This window comes from Crocodylus porosus, unplaced genomic scaffold (assembly GCF_001723895.1).
Source record: "Crocodylus porosus isolate Cpor-Errol unplaced genomic scaffold, CroPor_comp1, whole genome shotgun sequence".
In the NCBI taxonomy this organism is placed as follows: Eukaryota; Metazoa; Chordata; order Crocodylia; family Crocodylidae; genus Crocodylus; species Crocodylus porosus.
Genome location: NW_017728886.1, coordinates 258,937,519 through 258,944,142, shown reverse-complemented (window position 1 = coordinate 258,944,142; position 6,624 = coordinate 258,937,519). Strand labels below are relative to the sequence as shown.

Genomic DNA, 6,624 nt, shown 5'->3' with positions numbered 1-6,624 from the left:
CCAGGGGCAGGAAGTCAGCTGGGGTCAAAGGATCCCAGCAAGATCAGCATCCAAATGTTTCTTAAAAATGATGAGATGAACCCTAGGGACAGTCAGGATAAGCACTGAGAACTTGATAATGAGAGACAAGTCTTGGGATTAAGCTCTGGTTGGAAAGCAAGCTTGGGCCTATGAGTAAAACCATTACTGCTCGATTCCTGTCGTGGTCAGAGAAAGAGGGCGTCTTACATCTTCTGTAAAGACATCTTTACATTGTACTAGATGCACCTGATTGTGTCCCCATTCCCTCCTCTTCTGCAGCACAGTCTGCCAGACCTCGTTGCACAGGAAGATTTAAGATCATTTAAAGAGAACTGAAATTTTAAGAGAAATTAAATTGTGTGCTGCATATAGGTTTTCAGTGATGCCAAAGAGAGAGGTTGAATGAAAGACGTAAGACTGAAAGTGTAGAAACAAAAATACTAGAGTATTAAGAAAAAAAGCTGTATAACATGGGGGGGCAGTTGCTACAGGTGCAAGATTTGTTTTTGGTTTTTGCTTAATTTATGAATACTTGGCATTTACTGATGCATTGATGAACTTAATCTGATAGGCCGAGTAGCATGAGTAATGGGAAGAGAATAGTACAAAGAGGGGTGGTGTCTTGAGATTAAGACCTGCTGTTTAAAGCCTATCTTGGCATTGTATTTCACCCTTAGCTGTCCCCTGCGTCAACTGCCTGATTAACTGCATTGCATTGAGATGACATGTTATTCTTTATGGTTTGTTGGTTTTTACAACCATATATAAATTCTAATTTGCCATTAAACACTAGTTAAATATTCTCTGAGAGTTTTATTGCTTTTTGCATTGCTGCTTTTAAGTCTTTTAGGGTGTGTGAGAGAAAAGTTTCTATCTGAGCCTATTCCTCTTGAACACAGTAAAATAGTAGTATGGTAAATATTAATTAAAAGTAAAGGGAAAAGAACTGAACTGGTAATAACCTTGTGTTTTTGACTAGTGGCTCAAGTGAAAAGAGGTAACTACCAGGGTTGTGACACTCAGCAGCATTTCCTCAATGCTGCTTGACAGGACTTTGAAAAGAATGTGGGCTCACATAAATCAGATAAGCTGACCAGAGAGGAATCACAGCGAGTTGGTAGTCAGTTTGCCCCTGCATCCTTCAGTTCCAGTGGTTTCTAGCAGGTATCCCACAATGCACCGGGATAAAATCCTCAGAATGCATGCAGCCGCACTGCAGAATATTGTACTACAAGATGTGCACCCAGAATGCTGTGCTTTTGCAATGAAAAACCGCAGCACTTTATGGCCATCACCATTTAAAAGAGAGGTTGCCTAAGCCAGCATAGCAAAGCAGTACAGATGTGCTGCGTCCCAAATAGCTGTATTTGATTCTGCCAAACAAAAAACTGTAATACCTAAAACCATCAAGTGCGAACAAGTCCTAACTTTGGGTGGCCAGTTTTAATGCTTAGGGCTTATCATCTAGACCCTGTTGGTCTAATTTAGTTTCTCAGCCTATGTTCTTTTTTCTTCCTGGTGTTTCTTTTAATAACTCTAACAGGAGTATTTGGATCTAGTTCTAGTATCCAATCACGTATTTCCCTAATAATTGGATGCTCTCGCTTCTCTCTTCTTCCTATCTCTTAGTGTAAATGGCTGCTATGTAGAACCTTTCCAGGTTTAGATAGACACCTTATTTAGATTCAGGTCCTTTACCAGGAGAGAAAATAATCTCTTAGTATTTGCAAGCTACATCTGAATTACATTGTGTGGTCCTTCTCTCTGGGACTCTAATTATGAAAGAAGCAGGGGAAAAATCTGCAGTACACAGAAAATACAAGGTCAGTGTAACTTAAATTGAATTATATCTCACAATAAGTAAGCCAGGGAATTGCTAATGAGATTGGTCCTTCTCTTGTTTAGTCCGTGCAAATTGCATTTTATTAAAGCACACGAACTTCTCGTTTGCCACTATGTTCACCACTAGCAAGTGGCAGAAGCTGTTGGGCCGCACTGCTGAAAATAGATCCGTCTCACAGCAAAGCAGGCATGGCCTGGATTATAAACCCCACTATATATGTGAAGGAATTAGCAGATAACACAGGGCAGCAGAGCAGATCAGGGCAGAAATGAACCTACACCAAGAACCAGGATTCCTAGCACTGTGCTGTGGCTATTGTGTAGTCTTATGTCCACAGTCTCCCTGCAAACAGGACTGAAACAACAAGTGGGGTTACAGTTAAAACTGCTTCCAAAATGGTTGACTGAAGGTGATTATTGTTCACAGTGATGATCCTTGTTTTTCCAAAGCCTACAATGAAATAACACCACCGTTTTTTTTATTAACGCCCCTGTTTTGGGTCCTAATCTTTTGGGGGCATGTACAGAGCAAAGCTTTACTTATCATTCTCCAAGCAGCTGATTGTTAATGCAGGCTAAAGACCCTAAGTGGTTTTCAGATACTGTGTTCACTACACACATCTGCTCAGTGTAGTTCTTTGCCTTCAGTTTTGGCCAATGCCTGCTTTGGAGTAGCAGTAGCGATCTGAAATCTCTGACTGGCTTTAATTTCTTTGACATATTCCAGGGACTGCAGCTCGAATTACCAGCATCACGTGGCTTCCTTGCACTTCTCACCATCAGCAAAGTATTGGTCAGCTTGTAGCAAAATTCACAAGCCAAGAGGAAACAACATCCTTAGGGTCGGAAGATGATAGAATAATAATATCTGCTCTGTTGTATTTTGTCAGACAGCTCACAGGCAAAAAGCCTGTGACTCCTTGCAGAAAAATCCATCCAAGGAGTAGTGACCAAACATGCCTTAAAGTACATGGGAATTGTATCCTGTTTAACATACATCTGTCTGCAAAGGAGTTGTGCAACATGTTTGGAGCCTGAGCCAATAAAGCCAAGTTTGCCAGAGATTGATGGATAGATTAAATAGCGGTGTCTCTCAACATTTCTTTAACAATTTATTGGCTTTGGAGTAGGGACAGGAGAGTCTGAACAAGGCTGTTAGTAAAATTGCAGTGAAAACATGGCTGCTGGGAGCACTGCTAAATGACAGTTTTCCCCACTAATGCCACGGGACATATTCTGCATTGCACCAAAAGAAAAAGCCGTTTCAAGTCTTATGAGAGTGATGGTGGAGGAACGTCAAAAGGAAGGAGCAGAGTTGGCCTTAGGAGTGGGCAACGCGGACAAATGCCCAGGGAGCCATGGTCACGTGGCTACTAAACACGCACTCATGTCAGCAGCCCATGCTCACAGCAGTGCTCTGCCCCCACCCCACCCCAGGCAGGATGAGCATGCCCAACCCAGCCCACTCCCCACCTCCAGCCACTGCTCAGGAGGAGCCAGGCCAGGCATGTGTAGGTGCTGGGGGGGAGCTGAGCTGGGCACGTATGAACCAGTCTACCCACCTAGCTCCTACACAGCAGCAGCAGTGCCGGCCTGCCTGCCTGCCCGGGGCATCATGCTGCTTCACCTCCCCACCGGACTGTGCCCTGCACCCTGCATCCCTGCCTGCAGCAGCATTGCTGACTGTGGGGGGGAGAGGATGCCAAAATATAAGCATGCGCAGAGCGCCATTTTCCCTAAGGCCAGCTTTGGAATGGAGGCTCAGATTTCCCAAGTTACCATTATCACAAGTGCCAGAGGGATTTAGGAACCCAAATCCCTTTTTAAAAAGTGACCGAGGGTATGTCTATACCACTTCCACAGTGCTCCTGGAAGCACTGCCCTCAGCGCCCCCTTCACCTCATACACCAACCATGGCCATGAGGCAGTGCCCTGGGGGAACCCCACACCACTCCTGACCTCTCTGCCCTGGGCATGCTAGACAGCAGCCGCAGGGGGTGGCTCAGAGCAATGCCACTGCCTCACTTCCGCGTGCGACGTGCGGACAGGGGAGAAGGTGGGCAGGGCGCATGCTTGAGAGCGGCACTGCTGGGAGTGCAAAAGAAGCTGTATAGACAAGCCACGGGACCACGGACTAAAGCCAGTGCTGACATCTGCCCCCAAGAGTGGAACGCGAACCCCAGACTCGTGCATGCGGGCTCTGTTCACAGTGTGTGGGGAGGGTGACCTGTCCCACTGCAGGATCTAAACCACTGGTCTGGAGCTCACCAATATGAAACATTAAGTTGGGGTGGGGGGTGTAATGGGGTCCTGCTCCAGGAGTAGCCATGATGCCCCTTGAAATCCCTCTCAGCCCTTGCCTCTTTTGCCTTACAGTTGGATAGTTTCATAGTTCTCAGGGGCCGGAAGGGACCTCACAGATCATTGGGTGCAGGTGGGCAGGAAAGACTGCTGGGGTCAGATGACACTAGCAAGGTGGGCATCAAGATGCTTTTTGAAGATTGCCAGGGTGGTTGACTGTACCACCTCTGTGGGGAACCTGGTCCAGACCCTTGGCACTCGACATGTAAAGAAGTTTTTCCTTATGTCTAGCCTGAAGTGATCTTCGATCAGTTTGTGCTCATTATTTCTTGTCCTCCCCTGGGAGGCCTTGGTGACTAGATACCTCTCCAGGCCCTCTGGCTCTTCATAGGTGGGCCTAGTGGCCTAATGGATAAAGCAGCAGGCTCCAGAAGTGGGGATTGTGGGTTTAAGTCCCACCTGGGTCAAGCAGTTGCTTGCTTTCTGCCTGGGGTCATCTGACCATAGCACTTTTTCCTACCTTGGCAGGGGGTCAGACTTGAGGATCTGTTGAGGTCCCTTCTAGCCCTAGCATCTGTGAATGTCCTTTTCTCCAAGCTGAGCAGTCCTAAGTCTTTCAGTCTCTGCTCATATGACCTGGTCTCCAGGCCTCTAATTAGGTGTGTGGCCCTCCTTTGGACTCTCTTGAGCTTTTTCCACATCCTTCCTGAAGTGCAGCACCCAGAACTAGATGCAGTCTCACCAAGGCCAAGTCGAGTGGTAGGTGCATGCCACTGATTTGGCCAGCATACTCTGCCAGCTGGGACATCACATTGGTGGCTCAAGTTCATTTTGTGGTCTATCACAGCACCCAGTTGTGGTGCTGGCAAGCAGAGCAGTGCCATGCCTGTAGGTGTGTTGAGGATTTTTTCTCCCCAGATGGAGCACTTTACACTGTTCCATATTAGACGTCATTTGGTTGCGGTCCACCCATCTCGTGAGCCTGTCCAGGTCGGCCTGTATTGCCAGCCTGTCCTCGAGCATGACCACACTCCCTCATAGCCTGGTGTCATCCGCAAACTTTGCCAGTTCACTTTTAATACCTGAATCAAAATTGTTGATGAACATGTTGAAAAACACTGGTCCAAGTACTGGGGGATGCCACTGGTCATCTTCTGCCATATTGATTCAGTTCCATCAATCAATAATCTCTGGGTCCTACCTCAGAGCCAGTTACCTAACCACCAGACTGTAAACTACTCAAGACCACATTTTCTCAATTTAACCAGGAGGACATTGTGGGAGACCAGGTCAAAGGCCTTTTTGAAGTCCAAGTATATGACATCAACTTCATTTCCCCTATCTAGGTGGCAAGTTACCTGATCATAAAAGGAAATGAGGTTGGTCTGACATGATCTGCACAGAATGAAGCCATGTTGACTATCCTCCAAAATACTGCCTTCTGTTAGCCTATCAGTAATGGATTCTTTGATAATTCTCCAGGTTTTTACCAGAGATTGAGTTCAAACTAATTAGCCTGTAAATCCCCAAGTCCTCCTTCCTCCCTTTCTTAAAGATATGCATCACACTGGCCTTCTTCCAGTCTTCTGGGACCTCTTCTGAGTACCATGAGTCTCCAAATAGCTTTGCTATAGGTGACACAATGATGTTGGACAGTTCTTTTAGCACTTTTGGGTGTAGTTCATCTGGTCCTGCTGACTTATAGATATTTAGACTCTCTAGGTGCTCCCCCACAAGATCTATGCCAGCTGTGGGAGGGTTGTCACCCCCACCATGATCTTCCTGGGCTCTGTCGAGCAGGCGAGCACCCTTGGACTGGTGGAATACCAACGTGAAGTATTCATTGAGCTGTCTTATCTTGAGTGTTGGTTGTAAGCTGTCCTATTTCCTTCATCCAGGGCCCTGTGCTTCCTCCGTAAAATGTTGAGCCCCACAACATACCATCACTTGCAAGGTAATGCCATGACTCGGATTCGAACCGAGGTTGCTGCGGCCACAACGCAGAGTACTAACCACTATACGATCATGGCATGCTACAGGGGCTGATGCGTTTTCAGGCAGTCTCACATTCCTTTCTCCCTCCATGCCTTAATGAAATGAAACCTTTTGAAAAGGGATGTTGCCCCAGGGCTCCCCCAGTCAGATCTCCTCTCATGAGCACAGGCATTTGCGGTCATTGCTTTAAGGGCTAATTACGTGGGCTCTGTCATCCCTAGTACCCACACCCATGCCTCGCTGTTGTCACACATACTAATTAGATCAGGAGTTGACAATGTTTTTGGGAAGAGTGACAAAAATACCTGCAACCGTGATTTGTAAAATGTTGGCGTGCAAGGGGCAGACTTTAGGGGAGCCACGAGGGGCCTAATCCTTGTTGTGGCAGTGCAGCCCCTTCCCTAACATCTTCCCTGAGGTGCATGTGCCAAGCAAAATGCCTTGCCGTGCCACACTCTGGCATCT

General features: G+C 46.7%; 1 non-coding gene across 1 annotated transcript; it reads right to left on the bottom strand.

Moving 5' to 3' along the window:
• Positions 1-6,122: 6,122 nt before the first annotated feature.
• On the bottom strand, positions 6,123-6,194 carry TRNAH-GUG. Its single transcript has one exon. It is a non-coding gene; the product is annotated as a tRNA-His (tRNA).
• Between the last annotated feature and the right edge of the window lie 430 nt (positions 6,195-6,624).